We start from the raw sequence: 22,548 nt of genomic DNA on the forward strand, positions 1-22,548 counted from the left end.
AGTTCTTAACCACTGGCAGTTCCGATTGCCAATTTTTCTGATTAAAGCACCTTCCCGCTCTCCCGACTCTTGCCTCTCTTTATTGGCTTTGAGCAACCAATAAGCTGAGTAGAGTAACACTTACAGGTGGACACCCGGTCTCCCCGTGTCCTTTTGTTTGCTTCTGAGGCATGACTTCCTCTGCTCCCGCCCCGTTTCTGCACCTCCTCCTCACTCATCCCTGGACCGGCCTTTTCACCTGCTTGGCCCGCCCAGCTGTCAGCCCCTCGCCTCACCCGCGGCGGCCCCAGCCAGCCCTACTAGTCGGAGAGGCGGCTCCACAGGCTTTCGCGGTCTCCTCCCCAAGCCTAGAGCCGGCGCTTAATAGGCGATTCGGCCGGCCGGAGTGAACGCATGCCCCCACCGTCTTCTACACAGCGCCCTCATGGCAACCTCCACTCGCCACAAAGCAGGGACCACTCCGCCGCCAGCCCATCAGCCTTCGCCCTCGCCTTGCGGGTCTAGCTCTCCCAGCCGCCTCGGCACCTCCCGCTCCACAGACGTCACGCCAACGCGCAGCTGCGAGCGCGCGGCGCGCGTCCCTTCCGGCTCGCCGTAGCAGCCGCGCCGCCGCTTCTTCCGGCCGGGCCCCGGATGTGTCGAGCGGAACGGCGCTGTCTGGGCCCGGACCCCAGACCCAGCCCAGAGCTGAGGAACGCGGCCCACACCCGGGGTAGGTGTGGGCGTGGCGCGGACGACCGACTTGCGGGTTAGATGGCCCGCGCCCCGTTCTCGGTTCGCCCTGGAGCCCCCGGGCAGAGGCCCAGGGCGCCGAGGAGGGAGGCCCGGAGTGGCGCTGGCTGTGGGACGGCACTGAATCTGTGCGGGGACCGCGGGTCGTGACGGGGGCCGCCGGCGGCCGGGGGCCCTGCGGGTTCGCTGCCTGCCGGCTCGTTCCTCCCTGTGAGCCGGGCGCCTCGCGTTTTTTCTGCGCGGGGTTAAAGTTAGGTCCGGTGCTTTCTTTTCACCTGGTTTTCCGGGTTCGATGCTCGACTCCTTCCTTCCACAGGATGGGAATCGCACCACTTTGCTTCGCGCGAGGTGCTCCGCGCAGGGGTAGGCTTGTCAGACCCGTCGTCCAGGAACCCCTGCGCCGCTCCCTCCAGCTCCTCTCCGTCGCCCACTAGCATCCCTTAAGTGGCGAAGCCTTTTCGCCCCCGGGCCTTTGCGCTGCCCGCCCGCCCTGCTCGGACCTCACCTTCCTGCAGAGATCTGCAACCCGCATCTCTGCTCAGACCTCAGCTTATCAGTTAGAGAAAAATAATAGAGCGGGATGCTAGTAGTGTTAAACCAGGGCGTTATAGATACGTTTTTTCTCTTCGTTTATTTGTGTTTTCTGATGGATTGGATTTTTCTTTTTTACGTGATATGTACCATGAAATAGTTTCTGTGACTTTTTTAGTGGAACCAATGAAATAGAAATATGCTTTCTGAATGATTGGAAAAAAAGTAAAAATACATCTTAAAACTAAATCATTCAACCACCCAAAGATAGGCATAATTAACAGTTTCTTTGTGGCCTCTTGTCCTTTTCATTTAATTTTTTTTTACAATTGACATTGTACAATGTAATTTTATGTGCTTTTAAAAACATGTAGTTAGCATGATCAGGTGCCATTAAATCTACAACAGTTGCTGTTAGAAGGGCAATATCTGTAAGCCATTGGCTGTTTAATCTCTCGTATTGGATCCACCCCTTCTTGCCTTTTCCAGCCCGTGACTCTAATATTCTTGTTTTACCTTCAGTTTATCTTCTCTCCAGAGTGTTTCCATCAATATGCAAATCCTCCAGCTACCGTTACCCTTTCTAGATCTTCAGATCTTCTTGTTTAGTTGCTAAATCTTGTCTGATTCTTTTGCAATCCCCTGAACTGTAGCCCGCCAGGCTTCTCTGTGGAATTTCCCAGACAAGAATACTGGAGTGGGTTGTCATTTCCTTCTCTAGGGGATCTTCTCAATATGTAATTGAACCCTCATCTCTTGCATTGGCAGGTGCATTCTTTACCACTGAACGACCAGGGAAACCCTTTCTTGGTCTTCGCTTCCTTTTATACCAGAATTAGGAAGAATTCTGAACTCCTATTTCCTTTTCTCTCATTTCTCTTGAACATGGTTCCGGCTAAGCTTTTGGTCCATCTCTCCTCGGAAACAGCTCCTCTTGGGGTTAGGAACCACTCTATTGCCAAGTCCCCCTGTTGGTAGCCTTTAATTAGGCCTCCCATGGCTTTCTTGAATCATTCTCCCCTGGTGGCACTGGGACACAACTCTTGGTTGTCCTTTTATCTTGAAGGCTGCTGTCCCTAGCTTCTTTGCTGGCTCCTTCTCATCTGCTTAACTGCTACAAATTGTACTGCCTCGGAGAGGTCCTCCCACCTCCTCTCTGGTCTCTACCCTGGGGTAATCTCATGCCGGGTCATGGCTAGGCCACTTGTCAATACTCCTAGAATGTGTAGCTCCTAGCTGGATCTTCCCGTTCCAAACAGCTGCTTTTACTTATGTGTAATCTACTGATACCCTGTTGCATCTCAGTCAGAGGTAACTCCCTTCTTCCTGTTGCTCAGGACAGAGCTCCTTGTGTGGTCTCTTCATTTCTTCCAGGTACCAAATTTGATTGGTCGGCACTCAGACCTGGTGCTTCTCACTGCCTTCCTGGGTGCAGCTCTCATTTACGCCCGCTACATCATCTTGCCTGGGTTATCCCAGTGACCTCTATGCTCTCTCCTCACCTGAGCTGAGCTGCTCTGCAGTTGACTCTTAATACAGATCTGGGTGATGCACCGCTTAGTTCAGAGCCCTCCGTGGTTTCTCATCTCCCTCAGAGTCCCTAAGGCAGTTTATGAAGCCCCTTGCGGCTAGGTTCCTGCTGCCCCTGTGACTTCATGTCCTGACACTCACTGGTTGTCACCTGGCTCCAGCTACTCCCTGCCTGGGCCCGCAGCGGCTCTGCCTGACACATCAGGTCCCTGCGTGCCACAGGTTTGCTTCTTACTCAGTTCTCTTTTCAGAAGTTCCCTCCTCAGAGAGCCTGCCGGGTAACCCAGGGCCTTGTCCTTGCCCACACGCTCCTATCCCTTACCCTGACTTTGCCATTGCACGGATGGTCTGGCACTTACGGTTTTGTTCATTGCCTCACTGCCCCCTCCCCTCACCCCCAGCCTAGGGGCAGGAACTACGCTTTGTTCACTCTCCTACACACAGTGCTTCAGCTCATGTCTGATGGAGTACGTACTTAGTAAATGTTGAGTAAGTAAATTAATGAGCAAATTCTTTCCTAAAGCAGATTAATTTGGTAGGGACCTAGGCCGACAGGGTATTAAAAGTTACTGGGGTTGCTGAGGAGTAGGCTTCACCTGCTGTAAGTTAGAGGAGAGAAGTTGGCTTTTCTTAGTAGAGTGAAGCTTATGCAGGAGGTGAGGTTTGATGTAGATGTTGGGTTTTGTAGGTAGAAATGAAAAGAATTGGATTTGACTCCTCCAGTGGAAAATGAGAGCTCTTGAGGCCCTTGAAGGAAGGATTCAACTGTCGGATTTCACATTCAATGGCCTTGTGTGAAGCTGGATGTCCCACACTGGCAGTGTGTTGCCCTTCAGATGGACAGGGGTCATCCATCTTCTGTTTTGAGTTCTCTTGTTGGCATTCTCTCTGCACAGCAGGTCTCACCCCCTCCAACAGATCTGCACATACCCCGCACCCCCACCCCAGGTCCCACATTCCCATTGTGTGGCAGTGAATGCCTGATGCATCTGCCCCCTTCCTCCAGGAGGGCAAGCAGCTGATGGTGGCTGTAACCTGCACGTCTTCCTCTGGAGCCTGGCTCTGAGGAAGGGGGCTGAGGAGCCCCCTATAGAGGGACCAAGTACCTGTTGCCTTTAGAAGTCAAGACCCTGACCCTTAAGAGTTTTCTTCTGGGTAGAGCATCCTTTGAACTTGTCATCTCAGGCCCACCCCGCCACCCCGTCTGTGATTTCTGCTTTATTTTTAATCAGCAGAAATTTTTATCTTGTTTTGGTGCATTATCATATTATAGAAATAAATTTTAAAAGTCATTTATGCTCTGAGTGAAAGGGAAGGTCTTTGGACATCCTCACTTTGTTATTTTCTTAGCTTTCTTTTTTTTTTTTTTAATCTTTATGTAATAGTATTCACTTTTTTGGTATAGAATTCAGAGAATTTTGACAGATGTCTAATTTCCGCAGTAGTTAGAGTACAAAGAAGCTCCTTCCCTCCCAAAAATTCCTTTGTGCTGCCACTCTGTAGTCAACTCCTGCCTAAGTGCTCAGTAGCCTCTGACCCCTATGTGTGTGTTTGTGTTTTTTCCAGGCTGTCAGTTAAAGGAGCTTACACAGTGTGGGGCCTTTTGAGTCTCACTTCTTCCACTGAGCATAATGCATTTGAGATTCATCCAGGTTGCTCCATATACCAAGAATGTGTCTCTTTTTATGGAGGTGTGGTCTGCAGTGTGGATGGACTACAGTTTATCTGTTCACTCGTTGAAGGGTTTTGGGTTGTTGCCAGCCTTTTAATACAAACAATGAATGAACAAGTCACACTGCGTTATAGTCAGACAGTACAGAAGTATCCTGAGCATACTGAAGTGCCTCTTTGCTCTTTCTTCTCATTCTTGACTTTCCCAAACTAACTGATTTGGTATCCATTTCTTTTGTTTTTTAATTTTTTAAAACTTTACTTATCTTTGGCTGTGCTGGGTCTTCGTCGCTGTGCAGGCTTTTCTCCAGCTGTGTTGAGCAGGGGGCCACTCTGGGTTGTGGCGCTCGGGTTTCTCGTTGTGGCACGTCCACACTGTTGTAGAGCTCAGGCTCTAGGGTGTGTGGGCTTCAGTAGTCGTGGCTCCGAGTCTCTAAGGGCCCAGGCTCAATAGTTGTGGTGCACTGTTTTCATGGCTCCTTGGCATGTGGGATCTTCCCGGATCAGGGATTGAACCTGTGTCTCCTGCATTGGCAGGCAGATTATTTACCACTGAGCCAGCAGGGAAGCCCAGTTTTGGTTTATTTTTAAATTAAAAAAATTTTTTTGAAAACATTGGCAGCTTGCAGGATCTTAGTTCCCTGACCAGGAATTGAACCTTGGCCTTCTGCACTGAAAGCACCTAATCCTAACCACTGGGTCACCAGGGAATTCCTCATTGTCCATTTATTTTATTTTTTAAAGGCTTATTTATTTTTGATTGTGCTGGGTCTTCACTGCTGCTGGCTTTTGCTAGTTGTGACAAACGGAGGCTACTCCCTAGTTGCTGTGGGCAGGCTTCTCATTGTGGTGGCTTCTCTTGTTGTGGTGCTTGGGCTTAGTTGCCCGGCATGTGGGATCTTCCCAGAGCAGGGATGGAGCCTGTGTCCCCTGCACTGGCAAGTGGATTCATAGCCACTGAACCACAGAGAAGCCCCTCTGTTTCTTTTAAAACTGTATTATTGTAAACAGCATAGAAAAAGTGAAAAGTCGCTCAGTTGTGTCCAACTCTTTGAGGCCCCATGGACTGTAGCCCGCCAGACTCCTCTGTCAATGGAATTCTCCAGGGAAGAAAACTGAAGTGGGTAGCTGTTCCCTTCTCCAGGGGATCTTCTCAACCCAGGGATTGAACCCACCTCTCCCGTATTGCAGGCAGATTCTTTACCATCTGAGCCACCAGGGAAGCCCAAGAATCCTGGAGTGAGTAGCCTATCCCTTCTCCAGAGGATCTTCTTGACCCAGGAATTGAACCTGGGTCTCCTGCATTGCAGGCAAATTCTTTACCAGCTGAGCTTCCAGGGAAGCCCTTTTTAAAAATAAATTGAGGCATGTGACTCAGTAGGAATACCATGCGTGTGTGTATGCTGTTGCTTCAGTTGTGTCTGACTTTTTGAGACCCCGTGGACTGTAGCCCTGGAGGCTTCTCTGTCCATGGGATTCTCTAGGCAAGGATACTTGAGTGAATTGTCATACCCTTCCTCCAGGAGATCTTCCCAACCCAGGGATCGAACCCAATCAGGTCTCCTGCCTTTCCTGCATTGCAGGCAGGCTCTTCACCCACTGAGCCACCTGGGAAGCTCAAGTAGCATATATCGAGTCTTATTTTCTTAATCCAGATTGAGACTTTAGGATTTTAATTGGATATTTGGTCTATTTAATTTTTAAATGCTTTGGAGTAACTTTAAATGTACAGAAAAGTTGCAGAAATAGATTTATTTCTATGCATTAGAACCTATGTTCTCTGTGAAGGTGATATTTCCCACAAGGGGGTCAGAATGGTTCTTGGGAGGAGGGTGAAAAAAAATTAGATATGACAGTGTTTTGTGCCCTCTTGAAGGGCCATAGTTCTTCACAGAGATACAGCATAGCTGTGGTTTAAATCTTCACAGGTGGTGTTTGGGAGAGATAGGCCTAAATAGATTTCTTAGGGGGACAGCAGGGGGGGAAAAAGACTGAGAAATAGCACCAGAATAATACATTGGGCTTTTGTGGCTTTATTGCCTGGAGTTTGAGGAAGCACTTCTTCAGTTTGGCTTGAATGTTCCTCTCAAACTGAGATAGAGCCCACTTACTGTAGTCCAGGGGGCTCTGGCCTATCGGGTTAAGGACCTGCCACCACTGCCATGATTTTGATCAGAAGGGACATTGGTGGCATCAAGTCTGGGCTTCCCTGTTTCCATTGCAGCCCCTCAAGAGGTCATTTTCTCTGTAGTAGCACATGTAATGCATCCTAGACAGTTTTATTTTTTTTTAGAACACAGCAAATTGCTTTTACTTTGATATGCATCCACATCTCAGCATTTAGTCATCCTAGACAGTTTTAAAAATTAGTCCATTTTATCTTTTGGAACTTGCGTATTTTAGGGTCTAGTATGGAACCTTCATAACTTGCCCTAAGGTGGAAGATTGAAGTTTTGTTAGCAAATAGGACTTTTGTTACAGCCCTGTATTTATTAAGTGACATGTGACATTGCCATCTTAATAGATGCTAACATTCTACTATGAAAAATTTCAAAGATATACCAGGACTGAAAGAATTTTATAGTAAATGCCTATATACCCACCACTCAGTTTTCTTATTAACATTTTACTGACCTGCTTTATCACACATCCATCCACCCATCATCTTTTGAAAATTTGGGGGAGCGATTCAAGGTGAGTGAAAGCATTGTTTTTAACATGTTTAAGCCCTTTTTTACTCCGTCTGGCAGACATAATTGGTCCATTTTGGGGATGTCTGTCAAGTCACTTAGGCCAGCACAAAGCAGCTTATAAAAAGCCCATGAGTACTGGTTACCAGGGAGTAGAGGGCAGAGAACATTCTCTGCGGAGGAAAGTTCTGGAGAGTGGCAGTGCTTTCCCAGAAAAGAGGGAGGTTTCATATGGCTGGACTTGGAAGGAAGGTTCTTGTGGTGTAGTTGCCACAGTCCTGCTGATCGGGGTCAGTCTCTGTCCCGGCCTGGGCGCCTCTTGGACTGCTTTCTCACAGGAGTGAGATGTAGTGGTAGTCACGCGGGCCTCAGGCTCCCCGGCTGATGCTGTGCACATTGCCGCCTCGCAGAGACCTGTTCTGTGTGGGGACGTGGCTCCCACGGTGCTGAGCTGTGAACTTCACCGTGGCCTTTCTTAACCCACTTGTGCCCATCACCACACCTGCCAATCTGAACTCTTCTTGGTTTTCAGGAGTGTGAGTGTGTGTGCATCAGTAGCTCTGTTTGAGGAGAGCCCCAGGTAGAAAGGAGAAGCTTTACTTAATCTTCTTGGATTTGTTTGTAGTCCCATCAGTGACATGACTTTGAAGTACACATAGTGTTAAGTGAGGGCATGACCCTGTCTTTTCAAAGATGAGAACCACTGTCCTAAAATTTCCTAACCTTTCTCTCCATCTTCCCTCACCACCCCGGGAGAGCCTGTGTACGTTGCTGCTTGTCCTGCAGAGCTCTCTGCTTCCAGTTTGCCTCCATTCTGCCAGGATGTCATTGCTTTTAGGCATTTCAGGAGACAGAATAAGGAAATGTGTTTTAAGGAAAGACCATGAGTTGATACTGACCCCTGATTCTTATCCAGTGTCGTGGAGTTGAGTGGTGTTCCTTCCCAGTTCCCTTGGTGATTGCTGTGCTGTGCTGAGTCGTGTCCAGCTCTTTTGCAACCCAGGAGACTGTAGCCTGCCAGGCTTCTCTGTCCATGGGATTTCCCAGGCAAGAATACTGGAGTGGGTTGCCATTTCCTACTCCAGGTGATCTCTCCAATGCAGGGATTGAACCTGAATCTCCTGCTTTAGCAGGAGGATTCTTTACCACTGAACTATCAAGGGAGCCTCCGTTGTTGATTATGTTGTCCTTTTCAGAGTTTCTGTTTATATTCAGTTTTAGGGAGTTCTTCATTCTTGCTGATTTAATCTTACATTTTGAACATGTAGCACTTTAAACCTGATTCTAAAAGTCAAAATGATACAGATGGTGTACTCAGAAGCGCCCCTTCCTTCACTGTCCTGTGAGTCAGCTTGCACTCACCCCCTTCATTTCTGGCTTATTCTTCCTAAATTCTTTCCTTTTTTTTTTTTTTTTATGCAAAAGTAAGCAGATATTTACAGGGCATCATTGCTTTCGAGACTCTGGGTGGATATAACTAGGAAATATATTTTTTAAGGAAAAAATTTGTATACGTACATGCGTGCTAAGTTGCTTTAGTCTTTTCTGACTCTTTGTGACCCTGTGGACTGAAGCTTACCAGGCTCTCTGTCCATGGGGTTCTCCAGGCAAGAACACTGGAGTGGGTTGCCATGCCTTCCTCCAGAGGATCTTCCCGACCCAGGAATCAAACCCACATCTCTTTCTCTTTTTAAAAAATTTTTTTCTAGTCTTTATTGAATTTGTTACGGTATTACTTCTGTTTTTTTATGTTTCTTGGGTTTTTTGAAGAGACATATGGGATCTTAGGTCCCTGACCATTGTCAAGCCTGCGCCTCTGCATTAAGGTGAAGTCTTAGCCCCTGGACCGCCCGAAAAGTCCTGAACCCACATCTCTTAAGTCTCCTGCATTGTCAGGAGAGTTCTTTACCCCTAGCGCCACCTGGAAATATATGTGTATCAGCTTATTTTTTTTTGGAATGTAATTGACATACAACATTATATTAGTTTCAGGTGTCCAACATGATGATTTGACATTTGCATACATTACACAGTGATCACTACAGTAAGTCTACTTACCGTCTGTCCCCATATAAAGTTACAAATTTTTTTCTTATGATGAGAACTTTCAAGATTTACTGTCTTAGCAACTTTCAAATATACAGTGCAATATTATTGATTATAGTTATCACGCTCTATTATCCCATGACTTATTTATACTGGAAACTTGTACCTTTTGATCCCCTTAACCCTTTTCACCTGCCACCCATCCCTCACTGCAGCCACCAGTTTGTTCGCTGTATCTATGAGTTTTGCTTAGCTTTCACATACAAGTGAAATCATACAGTATTTATCTTTCTTGGTCTGACTTATTTCACTTAGCACAATACCCTGAAGTTCCATCCATGTCATTGGAAATGGCAGGATTTTATTCTTTTTTATGGCTGAGTAATATTCCATCACATCCATCTCTCTACCTCACATTTCTTAATCCGTTGATCTGTTAATGGACACTTAAGTTGCTTCCATATCTTGGCTGTGGTAAATAATGCTGCATATGAACATAGAAGTATTCATATCTTTTCAAATTCAAATCTTTTCATATCTTTTCAACATATCTTTTCACATTAATGTTCTTTTTTTCTTCAGATAAAGTGGAATCACTGGTAGTGGAATTGTCATATGATGATGATCTAGTCGCTAAGACGTATCTGACTCTTGTGACCCCATAAACTATGCCTGCCTGTTCATGGGATTCTCCAGGCAAGAATACTGGAGTGGGTTGCCATTGCCTTCTCCATGTCATATGGTAGTTCTGATTTTTATTTTTTTTGAGGAACCTCCATATTCTTTTCCATAGTGCCGGCACTACTTCTTTCCATCAGCAGTGCATGAGGTTTCCCTTTTCTCCACATCTTTGGCAAAACTTGTCATTTGTCTTTTTTGATAATAGCCATTCTAACAGGTGTGAGGTGATACATTGTGGTTTTGATTTGTATTTCCCTAAATGATTATCGACTGGTTCCAAATAGGAAAAGGAGTACGTCAAGGCTGTATATTGTCACCCTGCTTACTTAACTTATATGCAGAGTACATCATGAGAAACGCTGGGCTGGAAGAAGCACAAGCTGGCATCAAGATTGCTGGGAGAAATATCAATAACCTTAGATATACAGATGACACCACCCTTATGGCAGAAAGTGAAGAGGAACTAAAAAGCCTCTTGATGAAAGTGAAAGAGGAGAGTGAAAAAGTTGGCTTAAAGCTCAACATTCAGAAAACTAGGATCATGGCATCTGGTCCCATCACTTCATGGGAAGTAGATGGAGAATCAGTGGAAGCAGTGGCTGACTTTATTTTCCTGGGCTCCAGAATCACTGCAGATGGTGACTGCAACCATGAAATTAAAAGACGCTTACTCCTTGGAAGGAAAGTTATGACCAACCTAGATAGCATATTAAAAAGCAGAGACATTACTTTGCCAACAAAGGTCCGTCTAGTCAAGGCTATGGTTTTTCCAGTGGTCATGTATAGATGTGAGAGTTGGACTGTAAAGAAAGCTGAGCACCGAAAAATTTATGCTTTTGAACTGTGGTGTTGGAGAAGACTCTTGAGAGCCTCTTGGACTGCAAGGAGATTCAACTAGTCCATCCTAAAGGAGATCAGTCTTGGGTGTTCATTGGAAGGACTGATGCTGAAGCTGAAACTCCAGTACTTTGGCCACCTGATGCGAAGAGTTGACTCATTGGAAAAGACCCTGATGCTGGAAGGGATTGGGGGCAGGAGGAGAAGGGGGCGAAAGAGGATGAGATGGCTGGATGGCATCACTGACTTGATGGACGTGAGTTTGAATAAACTCCAGGAGTTGGTGATGGACAGGGAGGCCTGGCGTGTTGTGATTCATGGGGTCGCAAAGAGTTGGACACGACTGAGGGACTGAATTGAACTGAATGATTAGTGATGTGGATCATATGTTCATGTATCTGTTGACCATCTATTTCTTCTTTGGAAAAATGTCTCTTTAATCTTCTGTCCATTTTCACTTCAGTTGTTTGTTATTGAGCTGTCGGAGTTCTTCATATATTTTGGGTGTTAACCCCTTATTAAATATTTGATTTATAAGTATCTTCTCCCATTTAGTAGCTTGCTTTTTATTTTTTTGATGGTTTTCTTTGCTGTGCAGAGCTTTTAAGTTTGATATCTCCCATTTGTTTATTTTTGCTTTTGTTGCCATTGCCTTTCGAATCAGATCCAGAAAAGAAGTCTCCAAGAGAGAATCAAGAAGCTTAATTACCGATATTTTCTTCTAGGGATTTTATGATCTTTGTCCAGACTTTCAAGTCATTAAGTTGAATTAATCTTTGCATGTGGTTTAAGATAGTAGTCCATTTTATTCTCTTGCATATAGCTCTCCATTTTTCCCAAAACCATTTATTTTCAAGACTTTTTCCCATTGTTTATTCTTGCCTCCTTTGTCATAAATTAATTGATCATATAAGTGCAGGTTTATTTCTACACTTTCTTCTGTTCCATTGATCTGTGGGTTGGTTTTTATGCCAATACCATATTGTGATTACTAAAACTTTGTAATGTAGTTTGGAATGAGGGAGCTTGATGTCTCTAGCGTTGTTCTTCTTTTTCAAGATTACTTTGGCTATTCATGATGGATACTTTGGCTATCCATCATTTGTATGGTTCCATACAAATTTTTATTTATCCCAAAAGTGGAATTTTGGGATTTTGATAGGGATTGCAGTTAATCTGTACGTTGCTTTAGGTAGTATGGACATTTTAACAATATTAATCCTTCTAATCTGTGAGCACAGATTAGCTTTCCATTTATTTGTGTCATCTTCAGTTTCTTTCATTGCTGTTGTATAGTCCTTAGTGTACAAGACTTTGGCCTGCTTGGTCAGAAAATTCCTAAATATCTTTTTTTTTTTTTTTATCTTCTTTTTGATGCAATTGTAAATGGGATTTTTTACCCTTAATTTCTCTGATAATTCTTAGCGTATGAAAAATATCTAAGATTTTTGCATACTGATTTTGTATCTTGCAACTTTACTGAATTCATTTAATTCTAACAGTTTTTTTGGTGGAGTCTTGAGGATTTTCTATATATCATATGGTGTCATCTGAAGATAGTGACAGTTTTACTGCTTCCCTTTTTTAAAGAATAAGTTTTTTTTTTTTTATTTTTTATTTATTTATTTTTTTTTTATTTTTTTATTTTTTTTATTTATTTATTTTTTTTTAATATTATTTTATTAGTTGGAGGCCAATCACTTTACAACATTTCAGTGGGTTTTGTCATACATTGACATGAATCAGCCATATAGTTACATGTATTCCCCATCCCGATCCCCCCTCCCACCTCCCTCCCCACCCGACTCCTCAGGGTCCTCCCAGTGCACCAGGCCCGAGCACCTGACTCATGTATCCCACCTGGGCTGGTGGTCCGTTTCACCATAGATAATATACATGCTGTTCTTTCAAAACATCCCACCCTCACGTTCTCCCCCAGAGTTCAAAAGTCTGTTCTGTATTTCTGTGTCTCTTTTTCTGTTTTGCATATAGGGTTATCGCCACCATCTATCTAAATTCCGTATATATGTGTTAGTATACTGTAATGTTCTTTATCTTTCTGACTTACTTCACTCTGTATAATGGGCTCCAGTTTCATCCATCTCATTAGAACTGATTCAAATGAATTCTTTTTAACGGCTGAGTAATATTCCATGGTGTATATGTACCACAGCTTCCTTATCCATTCATCTGCTGATGGGCATCTAGGTTGCTTCCATGTCCTGGCTATTATAAACAGTGCTGCGATGAACATTGGGGTGCACGTGTCTCTTTCAGATCTGGATTCCTCAGTGTGTATGCCCAGAAGTGGTATTGCTGGGTCATATGGCAGTTCTATTTCCAGTTTTTTAAGAAATCTCCACACTGTTTTCCATAGTGGCTGTACTAGTTTGCATTCCCACCAACAGTGTAAGAGGGTTCCCTTTTCTCCACACCCTCTCTAGCATTTATTGCTTGTAGACTTTTGGATAGCAGCCATCCTGACTGGCGTGTAATGGTACCTCATTGTGGTTTTGATTTGCATTTCTCTGATGATGAGTGATGTTGAGCATCTTTTCATGTGTTTGTTAGCCATCTGTATGTCTTCTTTGGAGAAATGAAAAGACATAAAAGGAATCCAGATAGGAAAAGAAGAAGTGAAACTCTCGCTGTTTGCAGATGACATGATCCTCTACATAGAAAACCCTAAAGACTCTACCAGAAAATTACTAGAGCTAATTAATGAATATAGTAAAGTTGCAGGATATAAAATTAACACACAGAAATCCCTTGCATTCCTATACACTAACAATGAAAAAACAGAAAGAGAAATTAAGGAAACAATACCATTCACCATTGCAACAAAAAGAATAAAATACTTAGGAGTATATCTACCTAAAGAAACAAAAGACCTATACATAGAAAACTATAAAACACTGATGAAAGAAATCAAAGAGGACACAAACAGTTGGAGAAACATACCGTGTTCATGGATTGGAAGAATCAATATTGTCAAAATGGCTATTCTACCCAAAGCAATCTATAGATTCAATGCAATCCCTATCAAGCTACCAACGGTATTTTTCACAGAATTAGAACAAATAATTTCACAATTTGTATGGAAATACAAAAAACCTCGAATAGCCAAAGTAATCTTGAGAAAGAAGAATGGAACTGGAGGAATCAACCTGCCTGACTTCAGACTCTACTACAAAGCCACAGTCATCAAGACAGTATGGTACTGGCACAAAGACAGAAATATAGATCAATGGAACAGAATAGAAAGCCCAGAGATAAATCCACGAACCTATGGACAGCTTATCTTTGACAAAGGAGGCAAGGATATACAATGGAAAAAAGACAATCTCTTTAACAAGTGGTGCTGGGAAAACTGGTTAACCACTTGTAAAAGAATGAAACTAGAACACTTCCTAACACCATACACAAAAATAAACTCAAAATGGATTAAAGATCTAAATGTAAGACCAGAAACTATAAAACTCCTAGAGGAGAACATAGGCAAAACACTCTCCGACATAAATCACAGCAAGATCTTCTATGACCCACCTCCCAGAATATTGGAAATAAAAGCAAAAATAAACAAATGGGACTTAATGAAAATTAAAAGCTTTTGCACAACAAAGGAAACTATAAGTAAGGTGAAAAGACAGCCCTCAGATTGGGAGAAAATAATAACAAATGAGGAAACAGACAAAGGATTAATCTCAAAAATATACAAGCAACTCCTGAAGCTCAATTCCAGAAAAATAAACGACCCAATCAAAAAAAAGAATAAGTTTTATTTAATTTTGGCTGTGCTGGGTCTTTGTTGCCTTGCTCGGGCTTTCTCTGGTGCGGTGAGTGGGGGCTGCTCTTCACTGCACAGGCTTCTCATTGCAGTGACTTTTCTTTTTACAGAACACAGGCTCTAGGTGCGCAGGCTTCAGCAGCTGTGGCTTGCCAGCCCTAGAGCGCAGGCTCAGTGGCGTTGGCACACAGGCTTAGTTGCTCTGCGGCATGTGGAATCTTCCTGGACCAGGGATTGAACCCGTGTCCCTACCTTGGCAGGCAGAGTCTTGTCCATTGTGCTACCAGGGAAGTCCCTGCTTCCTTTTTGATTTGGATGCCTTTTACTCCCTTTCCCTGTCTGATTGCTCTGGCTGGGGCTTCCAAAAGTATGCTGAATCCAAGTGGCAAAAGTGGGCATCCTTGTCTTGTTCCTGATATGAGAGGAAATGCTTTCAGCTTTTCACTGTTGAGTATGGTACAGCTGTGAGCTTGTCGTATGAAGCCTTTATTATGTTGACGTTTGTTCCCTCTATACCCACTTTGTTAAAAGAGTTTGTATTCTAAATGGATGTTGAATTTTTGTCAGATGCTTTTTCTGCATCTATTGAGGTGATCATATGATTTTTATCCTTCATTTGGTTAATGCGGTGTATCACATTGATTTGCTGATGTTGACCATCCTTGTAGCCCTGGAATAAGTCCTTGTTGATCACAGTGTATTATCCTTGTAATGTACTGTTGAATTCAGTTTGCTAATATTTTGCTGAGGATTTTTACCTCTGTTCATTGAGGATGTTAACCTGTAATTTTCTTTGTGGTGGTGTTGTCTAGTTTTACATTATCATTAATGCTGGCTTTGTAAAATGATTTTGGGAGTGCTGCCTCTTCATTTTTTTTTTTTTTTTTGAGGGGAGATGCTGCACTACGTGTGGAATCTTAGTTCCCCTAGCAGAGATCAAACCCATGCTCTCTGGATTGACAACGTGGAGTTTTAACCATTGGACCATCAGGGAAGTCCCTTCTCTTCATTTTTTTGGAAGAGTTTGAGAAGGATAGGCAGTAAACCTTTGAATGTCTGTTAGAATTTGTAAAAAAAGACTGCAGGAAAGGTATATTTCTAGCCTCCCAGTAGTTCATCTGTCTTTCTTTTTCCCTTTCTTATACAGTTTTTAAAGTGAATGTGCACAATACAGTCAACCAGTCTCTGAAATATTATGGATGTGTAGTTTATTTCTGGTATTTTGTATTTAGAAATAATGCCATAGTGAATAAACTTTGTGCTCATGTATTTTCATTTTGGAGGTGGATACTCCTGGTGAATTTGTAGTGGAACTGCTGGGCCCAAGGGTAAGAGCATGTGCAGTTTTGTTCAGTGGTGCCAGACCCCTCTGTCGGGTTGGACAGAACTGGGAGGGCCTGATTTTCGAGAACCGCGCCCATTGTCTGGCCTTTGAATTTTCTTAGGCTGATAGATGAGAAATGATGTTTCAGCTTAGTTTTAATTCACTTTTCTTTTATTATGAGTGATGGGCTTACAAGTGAATATGCTTGAGAAATTCAACTTCAAGTCTTATCTTGGAATTTCACTTTGTTTTACTGATGTTTGCAGTGGAAAATCCTGTTTTATAAACATAAACGAGGAGCTAGTGAAGAATTTGGTTGATTGAATTGAATCAAGCGTTTTGTTTATTGCCTGTGAGCAGCCTTGTAGAGACATACTGAAACAGTGTTTTTGTGTTGGTTAAGAAGCCCAGGTCTGGGTTCTGGTCGATCCTGGCCACTGTGTTAGGAAGTTGACCTGGCCTTTTTTCTGGCAGGCCAGGCCATCTCAGGCTTCTGTCTGCGCGTCTTTGTGGCGTGTGAGGGGCTCTTTGAACCAGATGCTGTGCATTGGATGTGGGGGCTTCCTCCCTTTCAGAAATGGCCCTCTTGATAGTGCAGTATAGAAATATTTTTCCAGGCTAATAGCTCTGCTCCCTGGGTGAGGAATAGTGCCTAGCCCTGGGCGTGGGTGTGGGGAGGCGTGCTACTGTAGTGGTGACCGCAGTCAGCCTGGTGGCCTGGAGCTTCTGCTCAGCTCCTGCTTCTTATTGCTGGGTGGGATGCAACCCAGTGTGGTGAGTATTTGGATTTTTCTAATGAATGAAGCTGACAACTTGCCTTTTTATGGGATTTCTCCTGATTTAAAAATATTTGAAATAAATCCAAACAGCAGATAATATCATACAGACTAAACAAAGTATTTTTAGAAGATATTTCGGAAAAATAATTCTATACTACACTATCAAGAGGGCCATTTCTGAAAGGGAGGAAGCCTCCATGTCCAGTGTACAGCATCTGGTTCAGAAAGCCCCTCACGGGCCATGAAGACGTGCGGACAGAAACCTGAGATGGCCAGGGTGCCCATGACCGCTGGCATCTCCTTCTGAGAGGCGTGAGAACTCCCCAGGTGATGGAACAGCAGGTTGAGCCCTGGCTCTGTGTGTCTCCTTGGTCTTGGTCTTCAGCACGGTAATGTTCCAGCAATTTGCCTGTCTCTGCTTTTCTTCTGCTTGCTTATTTACTCACCAGGCAATTACTGGCTATCTGTGATGTACAGGCACTGTTCTCAATGTTGGTGGTTCCTCACTGAGCCCATTCCAACAGCCCTCCTTTACTCTACATGCAACTGTGGTTGGCCAGAGATGTTTCTTTTAATGTGTATAGAGACAGCTAGAAATATGTATACACCCATATATATATTGTCACACTGGAGTGTTAAAAACATGTGTATAGATATACATATATTAACATATACTACACAGATGTTCAGCTTTACTCAACTTGACCCTGAGTATTCATTGGAAGGACTGATGCTGAAGCTCCAGTACTTTGGCTCCCTGATGTGAAGAGCCGAGTCATGGGAAAAGACCCTGATAATGAGAAAGATTGAGGGCAGGAGAAGAGGGTGATGGAGGATGAGGTGGTTGGATAGCATCACTGAGTCAATGGACATGAGTTTGAGCAAACTCTGGGAGATAGTGGAGGACAGAGGAGCCTGATGTGCTACAGCCTGTGGGGTCGCAGAGTCGGACACGACTTATCTACTGAGCAACAACAATAGTTTTTGGACATACAAGTTTTTTTTCATTCTTTTGGTGGCTGCTTCTAAGGAGTGGTTTTACAAAATTTTGTTAAAAGTTCCCTCTAGGTGAGCATTTACACCATTTGCAGTTTTGACCTTATAAACATCACAGTGAACACCGTTGGACAATTGTATATCCCCGTGACTAAATCCTTGGAAGCGGAGTTCCCTGGTCAGTGTTCCTTGGCACTGTGTCAGATGGCGCCACGCCGCCCTCCAGCAAGCCAGGTCTCTGCTTTCCTTCCCGTGTGTGTGTGGCGGGGTCCCCGTTTCCCAGCAGCCTTACTGAACCTGAATATTATCAGTGTTTTGATTTTCACTCACCTGTTAAACAACTAGTAGGTGTCTCACTTTATTTCATATTTCGTTATTAATGAGCTTAAGCATTTTTGGTGTTTTTCTGTCATTTGAATTTCTTGTTGAATTTCTGGTTTATATTTCTTGGGTTGTTGGCTCTTTCTGTGGGAATTCTTAAGGATGGTAACCTTTTGTCATACAGGCTTCAAATTTTTTTTTTATCCATCTTTCTTTTGTATTGTAATGTTTTTCTTCAGTAGTGTTGTCAGTTGTTAATGCCTTTTTTAAATGTATATTGTTTCTAGGTTTCACACCATGTATAGGAAACTCTTTGTCACTGCAGGATTATAAAGATACTCTCATCTGTTTTAAAATATTTTTATGGTTTGATTTCCCCCGGTTTGAGTAATTTTTTTGTGAAGGATGTGAGGTGTGGGGGTAGGTGAACCTCAGGAGTAGATCTGACTTTTCTTTTCCTTTTTCTTTTTTTTTTAACTGTTTGGCCACACTGTGTGGCATGTGGCGTCTTAGTTCCCTGACCAGAGATAGAAGAGCCTGTACCCCCTGCAGTGGAAGTGTAGAGTCTTAACTGCTGAACTGCCAGGGAAGTCCCTGACTTTTATTTTTTTTTAATGGATTGATCTAAGAAACTCTTGATTTTAGTTCTCTAGCCTCACAGAAAGCTGTTAGGAATTTAGTAATGCTTAAAAAAAAACATTTTATTTTAAAAATCTCAGCAGCAGTCAGAGAGTCTTAAAAACGGCAGCGTCTGTAGGAGGCGTTTTTCTCTTTGGTCTGCAGCCCTTGGTGAGGCACCCGTTTGTAGATCCCATGGGACCCCGAGAGGCCCCCTGGGTGAGCCGGAGCCAGAAGTTGCAGAGGCAGGGGGGATACATCAACCAGGCCTTGTGTCTTAGGGCCGAGAGCTGCTGGGGTTTGTGTGGTGAGCTGCAGTGGAGGGTGAGGGGTCACTTCTATGAGGAAGGCTTTTCTTGTTTTTAGTTTTAGTTGAAAGATTGTTGGGGTACAATAATGTGTTAGTTTCAGGTGTATGATGATTTGGCGTGTGCACGCGTTATGAAATGATCACTGTGATGAGTCTAGTAGCCATCTGTCCCCATACAAAGTTGTTACAGTATCACTGCCAGCGTTCCTCATGCTTTACCTGGCTCCCCACAATGACTTACTGTACATCTGGAGGTTTGTACCACTTAATTCCCTTCCCTTTGCAAATGGACAAAACCACCCATTTGCCCCCTCCCATCTCTTCCCTTCTGGCTTCCACTGTTTGGTCTCTGTATCTATCAGTCTCTTTGCATTTATTGTTTTCTTTATGTGCTGGATCAGCTAAGATATACCCAGTTCTTGCAGTTAACAGGTACACCCCAGATGCCCGTTGCTCCCAAGGCAGGGCAGAGTGCCAACCGCGTGTTTCCTGAAGTTAACTTGCTTGTCATGCTCCCTGAGGCTTCATCTCTGTGCTCCTGTGAACCACCAAAGCAGGAGGAAATCAGCGTGGCAGACAGCATGCTCCTGTCCTTGCCACAGCGTGTCATGTGACCACTTGATCGAGGGCTGGGAGATGCTCACCGATACTCCAGGAGGATCAGAGTATTTGGTGAAAGCACTAACGACCGTGGCATGTACCAGTTAAGGACAAGCTTGGAAAGCAGAGAAAGGCAGCAGGAAAAAAGTAACGTGTGCACTGTCACATATTCAGTATTAATACTGTTTTGCATAGATGTATCAAAGTTTAGTGATATTTATTGCTGGGCATGCCAGCTTTCTGCTATAAATAATATAGTGAACATCCATACTGGAGTGGGTAGCCATTCCTTTTGCCAGGGGAATCTTCTCAACCCAGGGATTGAACCTGGGTCTCCTGCATTGCAGGTGGATTCTTTACCGTCTGAGCCACCAGGAAAATCCATGTTGAACACAACTCTGATGTTTTTTTCTAAGGCTGGTCTAAAAGTCAGATGACTGCGTCAGAAGATGTCAATGTGCTGTAAGACTCTTACACCTGCTGCCAAATTGCTTTCTGGAGTTTCCACTTGAAAATATTTCCAGATACTCTTTGTGGCTTCTGTCCTCTCTTCACTCACATCATGTTTTGTTTGTCTCTTCTGCCCTGAATTCATGCTCCAAGGCCTGCAACTAACACTTTCTTTATCTAGAACTGTGTGTCCAAGGCCTGTTCAGCCTCCTCCCTGTTCCCTTGTCCTTGCTCTCCTCCCATCCTGGGGGCTGTTTACTACAGAGCAGAACCACCCACAGCAGGAGACTGACTGGCGGGAGGGCCAGATCTGTCTTGGGAGATGTGGGGGCGGAGAGGGAGATGGCTCATGACCTGAGCTCCCTGCCTGTTGAAGGAGGAGGATTCTCAATGCCTGGCCGCCTGGACTCTGGCAACACCCAGAAGAGCAACTGGGTCGGGAGGGGCTGGGGGGCTAGGCCTCAACCTAGTGGGGGTGGGGTGGGAGCAGCCACTATCAGGACCCCGTCTGCTGAGCCCTTTTGCCCTCACTCTTTCCACTTCTCACCTGGGACCCCTGTCCTGCACTAAGGACAGGCCCAGGTAGGTATTTCTTAGGGTGGTGTTTTCCCGGCACCAGACGCGTCCCTTTGTGATGTCAGCATTGTCCTGCGAGAACAGCAGCCACACAGACGCCTGTCCCCCCGCCCCCCGCGTGACAGTGGTGGGCACTGCTCGCAGTGGTCGGGGGACTTGTCCCTGCTCCTCACAGGATGTGGCGGTGCCCTGACCCAGCTCGCTGACCTTGGCCTGGGCAGTGTCCTCCGAATTGTAAGCCAAACATCTCACTTCAGCTGCTTCTGATAGACCTTACAATTAGGAACATCGCCAGCACCAGTTCAAAGTTGTCTTGCCTTTGGTGGTGGCTTTGCTTTCTGTCAGGGTATCTCTACCGTATTTTGGGGGGGATGCTGTTTTAAATAAGTGATTTTTTTACATTGCAATTCAGGAGACCCGGGTTCAATCCCTGAGCCAGGAAGATTCCCTGGAGAAGGAAATGGCAACCTGCTGCAGTACTCTTGGCTGGAAAATCCAGTGAATGAAGGAGCCTGGCAGGCTACAGTCCATGGGGTTGCAAAGAGTCAGACATGACTGAGCTATTTCACTTTCTTTCACTTCTTTCTTTACATTATAGTTGATTGGGTTTGTTCCTTTAACTTGACTTGTAAGCTCAGGAACCTTGTAAAGTCAGGAACCTTTTAAAAAAGTTGAGGTGTAGTTTACAGTTCTATGAATTTGGACGGATACACTCATTCTTGTAACCGTCATCACAAATCAAATGTAGAAGTAGCTCCATGCCGCCAAGTTCTCGCCTGCTTTCGCAGCTCCTTTTCCACCTCTCAGATTCTGTCTACTCTGTGCCTGTGGTTTTGCCTGTTCCAGAATGTCTTGTCAGTTCAGTGGCCGGCAGTCAGTGGTCCTTGTGTCTGGCCGTGCTCCTTGGCGTCCTCGTGGTGTGGGTGTGTCTGTAGCTCAGCCTTTACGTGGCTGAGGTGGCTCCATTGTGTGGCTCTTCGGGTGTCTTACCTCTTTGGCAGGTTAGGGTCAGTATTTATGTTTTCATATATCTTAGTAGACATTTTAAAATTTGTATTTTTAACAGAGGAGGGTTAAGTTGTGCAATTGATATCCTGCTTTTTTCACTCAATAATACATCTGAAAAACTGAGAATGGGAACCCACCCTAGTAGTCTTGCCTGGAGAATTTCATGGACAGAGGAGCCTGGCGGGCTATAGTCCATGGGGTGACAAATAGTTGGACACACCTGAGTGACTAACACTTACACACTTTCATATTCTCTGTCTAGAACTTGAGTATTGGATATTTCTGGTTACTCTTTCTACTTCGACTGCATTGTTCTGTCATAAATATTTTTAAGCATAATTTTAAAAAATTGGTAGGTGAATTTCCTTAGAGATTTATAGAGGTCAGGTTATTGGGTCAGAGGTAATGAGGTCTGCTTTCCCACCGTTGCCTCACCCTTCTAAGCACACTCTGAGCTCTGAGCCCTCTGACATCTGCTCTGTCTCCCTCCACATTTTTTTTTTTAATTGAAGTAGTGTTGATTTGGGCTTCCCTGGTGGCTCATCAGTAAAGAGTCTGCCTGCCAATGCGGGAGACGTGGGTTTATTCCCTGGGTTGGGAAGGTCCCTTGGAGAAGGAAATGGCTACCCACTCCAGTATTCTTGCCTGGAAAATGCCATGGACAGAGGAGCCTGGCGGGCTACAGTCCATGGGGTTGCAAAGAGTCGGACATGACTTAGCGACTAAACGATAATAACAACAACAACAAAGTGTTGACTGACAATGTTGTGTCATACTGCTGTATAGCAAAGTGTTCGTCAGTTACACACATATAGACATTCTTTTTTTTAAATATTCTTTTCTATTATCCCTCCACATTTTTTCAACATGTTCGTGATCACAGTGTATTCTCCTTATCCTATTTTTGTGTCTGTTCTACATGAATCTTCCTCATAACACTTGTTTAAAAAGATCAGGAACAAAAGCTCATTCTCAAAGCAATCAGCATGGGAGAGTTCCCCCTCTCAAGCTGTGTCCCCCTCCCAGGCTGTGTCCCCCAACTCACAGTTCCCACCTGCTTT

The 22,548-nt window shown here is 44.3% G+C and overlaps 1 protein-coding gene across 11 annotated transcripts in view; it reads left to right on the forward strand.

The window, feature by feature from the left end:
• Positions 1–619: 619 nt before the first annotated feature.
• Positions 620–22,548, forward strand: part of EP400 (E1A binding protein p400) — a 108,564-nt gene continuing 86,635 nt past the window's right edge. For all 11 annotated transcript variants that reach the window (XR_010658861.1, XM_065904543.1, XM_065904544.1 and 8 more), the window contains exon 1: positions 620–712. The gene's annotated coding sequence lies outside the window, so the exon portion shown is untranslated. The remainder of the gene's footprint in view (positions 713–22,548) is intronic.

The sequence above is a fragment of the Muntiacus reevesi genome, chromosome 13 (genome assembly GCF_963930625.1).
Source record: "Muntiacus reevesi chromosome 13, mMunRee1.1, whole genome shotgun sequence".
NCBI lineage: Eukaryota > Metazoa > Chordata > Mammalia > Artiodactyla > Cervidae > Muntiacus > Muntiacus reevesi.